The sequence below is a fragment of the Etheostoma cragini genome, chromosome 16 (assembly GCF_013103735.1).
Source record: "Etheostoma cragini isolate CJK2018 chromosome 16, CSU_Ecrag_1.0, whole genome shotgun sequence".
NCBI lineage: Eukaryota > Metazoa > Chordata > Actinopteri > Perciformes > Percidae > Etheostoma > Etheostoma cragini.
In genome coordinates this window covers 12,986,880-12,999,437 of record NC_048422.1, presented here as the reverse complement: position 1 = coordinate 12,999,437, position 12,558 = coordinate 12,986,880, and the positions used below count along the sequence as shown (strand labels likewise).

The window sequence follows — 12,558 nt, the reverse complement described above, 5'->3', positions numbered from 1 at the left end:
TATATATAAAAACAATTTGGAAACTACATTTGACTCAAATTACTGGGTCTTTCACTTTCAAATTCAATTTAGTTTCCGTTGCACTTGCATCGAAATGCCTCAGTTTGAGATTGAATGGATGGGGATTTCTTACATTTCTTTCATTGTCTTAATTCTTACATTTATGTGCTTAAAACAAACAAAAAAAGCCACCGAATACAAAGTGTTCCTTCTTCACACTGTAGTACAGTAGTTTGGCCACTAGATGTCAGCCTTCCCTTAGAGAAAGGTGGACTACAGACACGGAAGGGCAAAGTTCTGCAAAGGCAGAGAGTTGTACAAGAAAAAGACTATTAACATTCTACAAGTTTTTTTCCGGGTATTTCTGCTCTTTTTTTGGCCATATTCCCATTTCCTATGAACCACTGATTGGTGCTGTATTTAATGCAGGTACCACATCAGTTAATTTGATGCAGGTATTGTTTGCAAAATGTACATTTATTTATTTATATTTATGAACACATATTATCACACACATAGTTTGCTCTATCGTCTTCAGTTGAGGAGTGGAGCGCATTACACATGTACGATGTTGAACATTGTGTACACGGACTGGCACTGCTGAATACTTCATTTCTTCATCTGTTTTAAAGTAAAATCTGAACTACCTCAATGGGAAGACTAATTGTCTTAGCTCTGCAGAGAGCTCAAACCTTACGGTCATGTGGTTGAGTAGCAAAAAACATTATATACCATTTCTGTTAGTTCTGGAAGGTCGTAGGCTCTGAGTTACTCTTGAACATGATCCTAATCTAACAATATAGGATGACCTTTCCACTAAGAATATCTGCACCATCTATGAAACAGTTGTGTGCAACGTTTGCAGAATGCGGAAATAAACTAATTGGTTAGTCTGATATTTGCAGTGTTAAATACATGTCAGTACATACATGTTTTTACATAGGTTGCTGTCTTTAAACACTTACTTGAAGTGAAAGCAGCAGGTGTGTTTCAGTTATTGTGTTGCAGTGATAATTCAAAACATATCTTCAGGGTAGGATGTTTGGATTAAAATGTGGGCACAAGCACAAAACGCTTTGGCACAATTCTGTAGTTTGCTTCCTTTCAAGTTGACCTTTAAAGAATTCTCCTGCATGATGCATTTGTGCCACAAGATCACCGGATGTTTTGTGACATGCCTCCCACTTAGGCATGTATCATCCCTGGCCCTGGAACACAATACTTAAACACCAGTGACACAGATTCCATGATTACTATCAAGGACACTGCTGACAAAAGCAAAAGTGATGTTCACATCTCTGTGCTGTGCACTGATCCTCAAATGGCATTACACTGGCTGCTGATCTCTTTTCCCACAGCAAGTATTGCTCATGCGTAAAAAGCCAAATCCGAAAGCAAAAGGTGCCATCACAGATAAATAGTGATAGATCGCGATGTTTCCTGAATTGAAAAGAGAGAAGCTGGTGACAGAATCTGTAGCTGGCAGTTGAGACAGGAACTATGCAGCCTCCCTTTCCCCTTCCTCTCAAGCAGAGTCAGGGGTGAACGCCTGTTTGAAGCTCTCCCCCTGGGCTCTAGGGTTCTGTGGGATCCGGGTGTGCTGACACTGTTAGCACGCCTGATATGAGAGCTTGATCAAAGCTGGCTCATTCTGCCTGACCGATTTCCACAGGATTAAGGATTAGGGAGACAGGAAGCTGGGAGAGGCACATAGACAATCTGGGAGAGACAAAGAATGGATAGTGATGGTTATGGAGAGTGAAAGGGATGGAAACATGTTGAAGGAGACAGTTGGGTCATAGGACCCTGGCAGAGAACATCTTAAGAAACTAAAGACAGAATACAGTCAGTGAACAGATCTAAAAAAAAAAAAAACCAGTTCACTAATAAGTAGAACAAAAAGTACAATCAAAAGAACATTTAAAAAAAAAAAAAGAAGCCTTTTTCTGTTGAATTCGACTTTTGGATATTGTTTTAAAAGACAGTGCAGCTTCTGTTCCCAACCAGAGGACCAGGCTGTGCTGCAGCTCATCCAGTGTTAATTCTGATATGTCTGATATTATGCTTGTTGGCTTTTCCCCTTTCCTTTATTGTGTTATATATCTTTTTTGTGCACGTTATAGGTTTACAAAGTTAAAAAGCCCAAAGTCCACCCCAAAGGGACTTACCCTTTCCAACAGAAAACACTCTTCACAAACTACTCCCAACAGCTCTGTTGTAGTCCAGCCTTTACTTCTGTGACAAACGCTCGTCACTTCGTAACACACGTTATAATGCTCGCCTAGCTGCAAGCGGGGCCCGCCCTCATACTCTGCAACTGACTAGCTCGTAGTGCTTACTTGGGTCCTGCGCATGTGCGACTCCCAACAAAGATGTAACAGAAGTGAGATGCCTCACTCCGTAGCTAAAACAGATAGCTCAACACACAGGGGGAAAAGAGGAGCTGCAGCAATGTGCAGTACAAGAAAATTGTAGTGCTTTTTAAAAATTCAACTACATTAACCTATTCTGGTACAACCTCTTAATACAAACCTGAAAATTAGCATAATATGAGCACTCTAACTGAAGCAAAGACTGAGAACCTTTATCATTAATATCAGAATCAAAGTCACATCCCAGTAATTATTCTACAGGGTTAATGTTGCTGGATAGGTTACCATTAGAGTCTTAATTGTGAGGCTAGTTATTAAAAATACTCTAGTCATGTTAAGTCATTCTATTGTCAAAAGGGAGATCTTTGATTATTATAAAAGTTCTCTTCAGTGGACAAAAGCATCTAAAGTAATAGAGCATCTTAAAGTAATAGGAGAGCAAAATAAAAGCCTTTAAGCTAGCTACCAAAGTGAGGTAAAGTGGTTGTTAAATGGTATATTATCATGGCCTGTAACCATCAGGACCGATTGTTGCTTTGTATTTCCCTCAGTCTAATAGATCTTTTCATTCGGGACAGAGATTGATACATTTTATATTCAAGGAGATCACAAAATGTGTTATGCTTCTATTGCACCTCTATGTCCTGTGTGATCCTGCGCTCCCCATGTTGTCAGTTAGATTGTTACATGTTTGACATCTGAAGGTGAAACAACAGCCATTTGAACCTAGTTTCAGAGGAAACAACCTAGTTTCAGAGGAAACCACCGAGTTTCAGAGCCAAGGCTATTGTACGTGACTTGTCTTCTCCAAGCATGCACTTTCTTTGCGTGCTATGAGTAAAAGAAATAGTGTCCTGTTGACTGTCAGATGTGTTTACATGTGATTGATACAGACAGGGAACTTCCCAATGTGGGTTTTCGGGTGGTTTTGTGTCAGTTTCATGCACCTGACTTAACATTATGTGCACTAGGGTTGGAAGTTTTTCTTTGTTTGTTGTTTCCCATTTTCGAGAAGTTCAGACAGTTTAACCTGCACTACCAGCAAAACCGAGAAAATGTACATTTCTGCAGTCTTAAATGGCTGCTAAAGATAAAGAGACTGTATGTTGAGATTGAGCATCTGCTTAAGGTAATTAATGATTATAGTAAGGGGGAACGTGACAAGGAGAAAGAATGGGGACAATACACCACCTGCCTGCCAGATTGGATTAAAAGGGCTAGATGAAAGGTCAGGGAGAGGCAAAGTTGTTCACCACCACCAGATGTGCGCTTACTCTGGCCTCTAAAGAATTAGTAATCTCACCGTTCATGATACCAAGGTTGGTGTCCAGGCAATTACATTGCACTACACACCCTCAGTAACCTGATCTGGAGCTTTTTTTCCTGTTGTACAGTCTGTGTGTGTATGTGTGTATCAGGAGGAAAAGAGGAGTCTTTTTACACACTGGTGGCATCCATAATGACAAAGCGATAATTCACATCATGCTCCAGCAGTGCAATCAGTAGGTTTCCATGTGTTTATGCATGTATTCTCTGAAGCTGTAGTAAGGCAAAGCATGTTATTGTTTGGGTTGTTCCCAGAGAAGTGCAAGAGAAATAAAACACCCTTACATTCACACCCCATGGCAGGCTGCCTCATTTGTCCGAATATCTATCAATTCTTGGTTATAGCCAATAGCAATAAAGGAAGTGGTCCCACTGTCACAGAAACAGTTGGCACGGAAACAGCGCATTACACCATTGTCCAATCCCCCTCCCATTCCTTTGTCGTCATTGCTCCCATCCCCTCCCTTCCTCTCCCCTCCAGTGCCCTCCTCCTCCCTCTCTCCCTATCTTGTATGTTTTTTCAGTCATCAATGAAATCACAACCGATCCTGCTGCTAGACAGTCAGCAAGCATATAATACTTTAAGAAACAGATCTACTCATTGTATAACCTCCAATCTAGCAGGTAGGGCTCATTTCCATAATGGCCAATATCGTATATATTTTATCATTAACGCATGAAATAAAGATACACTGGATGATGTAGCAGTCCCATCACAGCCTGTTTTTTTTCTCTCTCTCTGTTACTCTCATGATTTAATCCTGACCATTTCCCCCCATTCTCTCTATCCCTGCTGACTCCTCCCTTCATTTCTGTCCTCCACTCCCTCTCTCTGCCTCTCTTTCTCTGACACACTCAAACACACGCACACATATATACACGCCCTCCACCCCCATCGCTGCAGTGTCTCAACTGCCTTGGAGCAAACAAGAGAGGATATAGAACACAGACGTTAATAAGACAGAAAGAGGGGCGTTGAAAGAGAGAGAGAGAGAGAGAGTGAGAGACTGAGAGAGAGCGCGAGAGAGAGAGCAAGAGAGAGATGTACATGAGTGAGTCTGTGTGTGTGTGACCCTGTGAATATGACAAAGATATGAAGATGAAGCAGCAGGACTAAAGGTGGATTGCACAGAGCCTTTCTCTCCCTGCAAGGGCTTGTCTGCAGTATCCTTTGTAAATGGATGCTCGCTTGTGAACACGGTAAGACTGACTATTCTTAAACAGACACAAAGCTTTCTTCTGTAATCCCGGCAAGGCTGGTGTTGTTTGGACCCAGAGAAGGGGCAAGATGCCATTTCACTGAAGCCATTCTGTGTCGGACAAAATGTGTTTTCTTAGTAAAATGGGGAAGGTGATGTGCAGAGATGGCACCAAGGCAGGCAGCCTGTCCAATCCCCTCCTCCACCCTGCTAACTCTGTGCCAACGGACGCTGCTATCATACGCTTGCAATTTGACTCATCATCTCCCCAGAGCACCCTCGATCCTTATAGAATGCTTTTATCTGAACGCAATGCTAAGTTGATGTAATTACTGTATGTAGGACAAGTGAAGGATGCAACAACGGTGTGTCTGTATGTGTCTGTGCTCTGTCCAGGCCATAAGCTATGAAATCGAAAAACGGCAAATGAAAGAGTAAAAGCACAAGATAAGTACTTACAACTGGCTTTAGCAGGCATTGAATGAAAATTTTTGCAGTGGGTGGTGTACAAATCCCGCAAAACTCGTGGGCACTGGAATAAGCAAGCAAATTGTGGCCTGACAGCGGCAGGGGAACGTTGTAGGATTTGCTCGTGCAGCCTTCCGTCTGCTGTTCTACGAGAGAAATTTACATCGGCATTCATTAATAATCTTGCGCATGGATTTATTGGTTAATCGGTGTCTGTCTGTGTCTGTTTATGAAAGTAAATCTTGTGAAAGAGTGCAAGGGGAAAAGAGGGAGAGAGCAGAGCATGTTCGTCACCCAGCAGGCAAAACAGTATGATTTGTCACATTTTTTGTTTTCAATGGGGGTTGGAATTTGTTGTGCAGCATCATCAGGAGAACATATGTATTCGTATATACTATATGTGTGTTTATGTTACATGCTTGAGAGAGAGAGAGATCCAGTGCAGGGAGGGGTCGAGGGGCTGGGGGGGTTTAACATTAGTGAGGCAGATGGGGCAGAGGGGCGGAGGTTGATGCAGCAGAGAGCAAAAGCGAGCAAGACGGAAAGAGAAGATTTGGAACAGATTGGATGAAAGATGGGGGGAAGACCGTGATAATTTTATGGTGGTAGAAAGACAGCGCTGTTCTGAGCATGTGACACTGGAATGCTGGATGTGTCTGTGATAGTTACAGCAGCAGCTCACATCGAGGCCTGAAGACATCTGTGAATCCAACGCAAAGACGGAGGATAAATTACACCATGCCTTTATCTCTTTGGCACTACTGATACCAAAATGGATCAGGAATTTTCAGTTGATACTTTTGCTAAACCTGTGTATTGTTGCCTGATTTAGGTTTGTGATAAAACGCAAAACTGGAAAGGAATATTGATTGCTGTCATAGTATACTGCTGACAGATTGGAATTCAGATAATTTGTTTTTGCAGCAAACTAAATTTTTTCAGGATGTGTAACTCACCATTAGCTAAGATGCATCACGTATTATTTATTTCTGATATCACATGACCATTATTGATAAATCAAATGAATTAACATCCATGTGTTTTTCAAGTATAGATGTTTTAAAGCGCAGCAAACTGATGTAGTGTTGTCGGAGCAATCGGTGCATTATTGCTTTCTATAAAAGGGCCTGAGTTGTGATTTAGGGTGGTTACCAAAACGTGCAGATGCTAAATTCTTCATGATACCATCTCAAGGGAAGATGAATGTTGCTTCCATGTCAGTTACTGTGAGAAACAAATTGTTGGCCTATAATATCACAGCCAGAGTCAGAACTGGTTACATGACAATACATGTTTTGCATGCAAACAACATTTTGCAGGCAAAATGGTGTGTATGTGTTTTGCTCCCACAATTCAGTGTGTCTTTGATGATTTTGTCCAGGTGTTATCTTGTTCTCTTCTTAAAAAGTCCCATGGCATGAAAATGTCACTTCATGAGGTTTTTTAACATTAATACGAGTTCCACCAGCCTGCCTATTGTCCCCCAGTGGCTAGAAATGGAGATGGGTTCAAACCGAGCCCTGGGTATCCTGCTCTGCCATTGAGAAAATAAAAGCTCAGATGGGCAGATTTGGAATCTGATCCTTATGATGTCATAAGGGGCAATGTAACCTCCCCTTTCTCTGCTTTGCCAGCCCAGAGAATTTGGCCCACCCATGAGAGAGAGACATCATGACAAATGGGCAGTTGGTCAAAGCCACATCCCCAACCTCCACTTTTCCCCTTTTTACCTCCTCAAAAGCTACAGACTCAGAAATAGGACATACTAAGGAAAGGTTATTGTTGGACTGGCTCTAGGGGCTGTAATTCTGCACCAAGGCTAAATTTTGGGAAAGAGACTTCAGCTATGACATTAGCGGAAAACTAACGTCTATATAAAATCATCCAAAGAGCACTATGTCATGGGACCTTAAATACCAACTACTATAGTCTCAATCACTTGTTGACCACTGGAAGACAAACCAAGATCACATCCACTGTGAGAAAAACTCTCAACCCTAATTATTTTGTCAAAAGTGTCAGTTCTTCTGCCACCAGTCAAAAAATGTTAATAAGTGACTGATGGCGTTGGCTTTGAATTGATAGACGATGGATCCATTACAAAATATAAAGGTTAATCACATGCTTACATAATTGACATTTGTTAGGTTTTATATGAACAAACACACTCTGAAAAATGTCACCACACCCCTTTTCAAAATATTTATACCTAATATTGGAAAAAATACTGTTGCTCTGATATTGACTAAGTGGTTTTGTTAAGCCAAATACACAAAACACTAAGGGTGCTCCGATTGATCAGTCACTGATCGTTATCGCCCGATTAAGGCTTTAAGTAGTTTGATTGGTGGTCTCCATAGAGGCCGATCAGATCGGCCGATCAGATGACGCACTACCAGGGAGAAAAATTGTTACTACTACTGAAAAAATGTCAGCAGTGACTGAAAGGACATTTTTTAGACTTTGAGGTAGGACAAAAAGCTAAACAATTACTTATATGGTCTCTAGGACAAGCCTAAAATACTTTACACCTCATGCCTTTTTATCTTGCCATCCCAAGAAAAGTGATTTGGTTTTCTTTGCACTTGAGGTTTCAGTACACTTTAAGTTTGTGTCAATTAACAATTACAGTTTTTTTGTAATTTTTTGGGAAATAACACTTATTTGTTAAGCTGTTTAAGGTGTTTTTCTAACAGAGGAAGTAGAATGTTGAATGTTTCCTGTCAATAAAAAGTAAACAGCTGACAATTCACAATACGTTATCTTCAGTTAACTTTAATACATATACATTGTTGTTTAGACTATTAAAATTAATATGTGATAAATATATAACATGATAAATAGAAGGCTTGAAATAGACCGGGTGATCGGTATGAACCAATACTGCTTCCAGCAATTGGCCCAAAAAAATCTAGGGGTGCGTCTGGATTTCTCGGCTATCTTCCAACAGCATCAACTGCTAATGTTTTTGTTCTCTTTGTTCCAATGGTTATTAATGCACTATGCTGCCATTCAAGCAACCTTTATGCATATAAAATGAGAGCAATAGAGTGGCAAAACCTATGCTGAGTTGACCTCCTTCCACCTCCTTTGTTACTTCCTACATCCACTCCACTGGGTGACATAATGGCAGGGGACAGCAGGGACAGACTGGGTTTTAAAGTGACAGAGGCTGTTGAGGTAGTAGCTCTCTCACTGAGGAGGCCAATGCCACTGCCCAGTGCACTTTTAGCACTCTGTAACCTTTCAGGTATGCACACAGCGGACTTGGACAATTAAACTCAGCTCTATTACAGTTAAGTACCAAGGGGGCCAAGCCTACAGTAGTTCCCTTGGCAGCCTATTTAATAAAATGATTAATCTAACATGTCACTTCTTTCCTGGAGAGGGAGCGCCAGAATTACCACAAGTCTCATTTAGTATTTGTGAAAAGTAACATTCAAATGGATCTTACAGATCCAATAAATATCCTATAATATAACCATAGAGGAAATAACGTGTCCTGTCCATAGAGGTCAGGTCTGCTTTGTCACTCTGTATGTTCGGACAGGGCACTGCTCTGATTAAGCTGGCTCAGCATTTGTGTTTGTTTTGGGTCTTTAATCCTTGCCAGGTACTGGGACAAAGTGTCATCTCTACACGGCTGTGAGATACTGGTTGGCAGCCCTTTCTTTCAGACAGGCGCTGACGTAAAGAGGACTAATAAATGACTTAACAGTAAGGCATCAGTGAGGAAAGCTGTCAGCTGAATTGAACAAAATCTTTGGGTGGGGCAATTTGAATGAGTAAGGATGAAGTTATCTTTGGGTGTAACATGAAATAATGTCAGCTCAATTCATCCCTCTTAGCCCTCCTTTCTAATCTTTGCTGCTAGTCACATACAGAGGCCTGTCTGTTTTCCTGAGGCGAGTGAGAGAGCCTTCCTTCCAGCACTCAAATCTGAGAGGGCAAAGCCGAGGGGACAAACAGAGCAACTTTGTGTTCCATTGCACACACATAACAGCGGTCATATGACAACAAGGAGGTGGAAGAGAGGGAGGGGAGGATGATGAGGGAGTGTATGGCTTGCTACCCACTGGTGAGGGATGTTGGTCTATACTGAAAGAAATGAAAGGAGTGTGTGTGTGCATGCCTACATGTACATTCTGCAATATAACCTAAGGCTTTCTGGAGTATAGCCAAAAAAAAATCAAAGTTTATAGCACAACAATTAGCTTTTTTTGATGAATGCATGCAGGTGTGCCTTTCCAGGAAAATACCTGAAAGTGGAGTGAAGCTGGTGGCGTGCCTCCTTCAGTCCACTGCTGTGGTTTGAAATCAATTCCGATTTCCAATGTTTGACATGCAGTGCAGTAATGGCCTTTCCCCGTTTGAACAGGTGACATTTTCTCACACAATCATCCTGTCAACACAATACATACAGTCCAACGCTGCTGGGAGTGTTGGCTGGCATCTGTTGGAGGCTTGGCTATATAGCAAGGTTATAGGCTACAGAATTTAATTAAAATACAGGTGTGGCTTTTTTGGATGGAGATTTCATCATTAGGTGTACATCTTCCAAAATCACATCAAGGGCATACCGCCTTACTGCAATAATAAATATATGTTCCTCTTTATGATTCCTTTTACTTCTTATTCATCATTGTCACTTACAGCATATATTTTACAGTGCTGAAAGTGTCGGTTAATCAGTCCCTTCAGGATTTCGCGGCTTGGGATTGTTGAGGCCCAAAATGCCTGATGTTGCGGAAGCTTTTGTAAAAATGCAACAAACATACAAAAAACAGACAGAGAAAGTTGCAAAAAAATATGCATTTTTTGTGTAGTTCTTTAAAAATAAAAAGGAAACCTGTTTTGAGGACAATAAAATTACTCAGGGCTGAGTTTTCCTAGTAATCTTACCAGTAAGGCTGAGGATGCTGCAAATGAAAATGGCCGGTGGATTTAAGACAAAAAATAAGCACTTTATTGAATGAATCAAATTTGAACATGTCTGTCAGTAGCTTGTTGATCTTTACATTGTTGGTTAATTTCCTATACTGGCCTGGGACACACATTCATTCGGTTTGATGAAGTACTTATTGGACTTTAACTTATGATTGCACTTACAATAACGAGCGTAGCTTTCCTCAATTAAGGTCATCCTGTACGTCTCATCTCCGGTTTTTACTGTGTATGTGTGTGTGTGTGTGTGTGTGTGTGTGTGTGTGTGTGTGTGTGCGCGTCAGTCGCGGGGGGAACTGACAGGATTGAAACAGCAGCCGCTTTCAGCTGCTTCAGAGTGAAAAATTATTACAGCGCACATTTTGTTGGTGAATGTGAGATATTCGAGTCACACGCGTCTTGTATATAGACAGTTAAAGAAATGGACCAACAGATACCATTGTTCTGGACAGAGACCAGTGAAGGACATAAGAAGCACCTTTTCGGTGATGGCCGAGCGTTAGTGCGCAACCTCCAACTGAGTTTGAAGACGTAGATGTGACTTGAGCGACGTGCCTGAAAGTTGTAAGTGTTCTGGTAGCTGTGCCAAAAGAAATCTCAATCATTACGAATCTTGCAGAGAAGGAAAGCGTAGGTATATGTAAGGGGATATTATAGGCACAGGCTAATTATTGCTAACTAAAATGCTAGTAAACATTAGTAATTATACCTAAACAGCAAATGTAAGTCCAAATTGTCTGCAAGCTTACCCTGTACGTGGGATTCCTCTATTGTGCAACAGTAAGTTGCTTGGTTATGACACAATCGTTAGCCAATTTTTACAAAAACATCTGCTACGGAGCCATAATGGGAGATACAAGACAAAGGAGCCTTTTATACATAAAACGGACAAATAGAGTCTTTAAGTGCTTCAGATGTAAAGTTATTCACTGTCAAAGTGGCGTCAAAATGAATGGCAGTCAATGGAATGTGTAGGTGATGGCTTGGTAGCATCAAAGTAGTGCCATAGACAGCTTCGCATAGAGAGGAGAGGCTTACCCCCCTGTTGAATTGGCGCGATCGCGACATCGCAAAATCCTGAAGGGAGGGGTTAATGACTGTTGCATGTGCTGCAGTATGAATTTGTTCTCCTTCTCCTGTTGCAGTTATCATCATCATCAGTTATTATCAGAGGAACAACTGCAGATAATGTCTGAGGGTTGCAGAAGTCTGAAAGTGTTTCCTACCCACAATTTCCTTCTGTTGCACAAAGCGTTTATCTTATCTGTCATGACCCAAATTAATGTAACGGAATGTTTGAATGAAGAACAGACAGCTTAGCACTAACCTGAATTGCTTTTATATAAGTAATAAATGCGATCGTGTGAGAAAAGTTATCTCCATGACAGCAGAAAAACATCTGTGCGCACCAGAAGCAAACAATTTGAACAGATAGATGTCCAAAGATCCACACTTGCGTGTACACCATTGCACAACCACACACTCACACGCATGCACGCACGCAAGCACACATGCACGCGAGCAAGCACACATGCACGCAAGCGAGCACACATGCACGCAAGCAAGCACACATGCACGCACGCACACAAGACCCTAGTGTCCACTTTGTGCCATCTTATCCCTTCACATCAGACAGCCTACCCATAGCTCAGCCTGTGCACAAACATGCTATTGTCATCACTGGCTGGCCTTGTGACTCAGTGTGACCCGCTGGATTGGAGAAGGGGGAACACAGCCATTGAGATCAGGAACGTTAAACAGAGCATTATCACAAAAAACCATCAAGCATAGAGAGGACTGCCCCCCCCCACCCCCCCAATCCCATATCCACCCTTTAAACAGCCCATTGTTTTGGGGGCATAGACAGGAGAACACTGCCCATCATTGTTTTCCATAATGACTGAGTAATGTCCTCACATGTGTACAGTATAGAGGCATCTTTCTCTGAAGGCCGCATTCAGGACAGCCTGTCGGTGGTGATAACATGAAGCGATAGCACAAAATGTTGAACAAACACGTTACATAAATTAGAAGTTTTCTATAACTAGGTTTGACTATTTACTTTAATACACAGCTTTGTTAAAAACTCGATTCTGATTGGCCAATCACAGCATTCTACGTACTGTTATGCTCATAGACTCTGGGGGATAATTTTACTCCCTGATTTTAATTTACAAACCACAATGCTGGTATTGTTTTCAAACTGTGAGTCTATGTATGTGTGTGTGTGTGTGTGTGTGTGTGTGTGT

At 41.5% G+C, this 12,558-nt stretch overlaps 1 protein-coding gene across 1 annotated transcript in view; it reads left to right on the top strand.

Moving 5' to 3' along the window:
* The first annotated feature begins 4,563 nt into the window (after positions 1-4,563).
* Positions 4,564-12,558, top strand: part of gnaz (guanine nucleotide binding protein (G protein), alpha z polypeptide) — a 30,623-nt gene continuing 22,628 nt past the window's right edge. Inside the window, exon 1 of the mRNA XM_034895617.1 lies at positions 4,564-4,898. The gene's annotated coding sequence lies outside the window, so the exon portion shown is untranslated. The remainder of the gene's footprint in view (positions 4,899-12,558) is intronic.